Below are 1,651 nucleotides of genomic sequence, written 5' to 3' on the forward strand. Positions count from 1 at the left end.
ATGTAGGTGACAAATGAATGAAGGAGAGTTTCGGCTGTATTTGAGGTAAATAATAATAATAATAATTATCCTTGCATTTGATATAGCGCTGTTCACGTCAGGAGGATGTCCCAAAGCGCTTCACAGAACACACTGTAAAGTGAATTGACTGTATATTTGTGGGCGAACGCGGCAGCCAATTGCACACAGAAATGTCCCACAAACAGTCATAGATTGAAAATGACCAATTTATTATTATTGTTTTTGGTTTTGGAGGGATTATTATTAGGCTCTGTGTGGAGCAAGGAAATTTGCCCAAGGTTTCGCCCTCTGCCTGGAATTGAACTCAGGTCTCTCACTTGCAAAGCGAGTGCTCTAATCACTGAACTACAGGACTCCACTATGTTTGGATGCGGCTGACGTGGTGGAGCTGGAGGAAAGGTGTCTGATTCAGCATCGGATGAGGGTAGGAGGGACAAGGGAGTATTGAATCGGACGCTTCGATTGCACAGTCATCTTGCAAATATTTCTTGTACACTCAAAATCCCCAATCTCACCACCACATTAAAGAAAACTTCCCTTGACCCATCACAGCTACCCTGCTACCGCCACAAAACCGACCACACTTTTCTGTCGAAGGTCCTTGAGAGAGTCGTCGCCTCCCAGCTTTGCTGTTTCCTCTCCTCTCGTTCCCTCCATGAAACACTCCAATCGGGTTTCCGTGCTGCCCACAGCGCATAAACAGCCCTGTTCCAGGTCACAAACGACATCCTGACCTTGTATGAACAGGGCTCCCTTTGCCGCCCTCAATTCCTCGACCTCTCCGCCGTCTTTGACACCGTGGGCCACTCAAACCTCCTCCACCGCCTTTCCTCACACGTTAACCTTCAAGGTTCTCTCCTTGCCTGGTTGATGTCCAACCTTTCACATCGCTTCCACTTCGCCGCTGCAAACGGCTTCACCTCAGGCCCGCGCATCGTCTCGTACTGTGTTCCTCAGGACTCTTTCATGGGTCCCCGCCTCTTCATTCTCTGCATGCTCCCCCTTGGTAACATCATCCGCAGACATATGGGAAATTTCCACATATATGCGGATGAACTCAACTCTACCTCTCCAGCTCCACACAGAACTCCATGAATACTGGCGCTCTGAGCGACCTCAAGTCCAATTTTCTCCATCACAACATCAACGAGGCCGTCCTGTTTGGCTCGCGCCAGGGATTCCGCAACTCAGGCGCTGGCAACTTCAGGCTCCACGGCTGCACACTCAACCTCAATGAAAAAGTCAGGAGCTTGGGAATCTTGTTTGACCATGAATTTTCCTTTCTATCCCACATCCGCTCCATGACCGGCACTGCCTACCACTACCTACGAAACATTGCCAGGCTCAACCACCGCCTCACCGCTCAGGATGTTGGAACCTTCACCCATGCGCTCGTCACCTCAAGACTTGGTTACGGGATCTAACTCCTCATCGACCTTCCCAACTCTTCCGTTCACAAGCTGCAGACCATCCCAAACTATGCAGCTCGTGTAATCTCAAGCACCAAGTTCAGTGACCCCATCACCCCAACGTCGGCAGACTCTACTGGCTCACCGTCCTCCAGAGGATCGACTTCAAAATATTAGTCCTCACCTTTAAGGCAATCCATGATTTTGCTCCCTGCTGCTTC

This window comes from Callorhinchus milii, unplaced genomic scaffold, assembly GCF_018977255.1.
Source record: "Callorhinchus milii isolate IMCB2004 unplaced genomic scaffold, IMCB_Cmil_1.0 Scaffold102, whole genome shotgun sequence".
In the NCBI taxonomy this organism is placed as follows: domain Eukaryota; kingdom Metazoa; phylum Chordata; class Chondrichthyes; order Chimaeriformes; family Callorhinchidae; genus Callorhinchus; species Callorhinchus milii.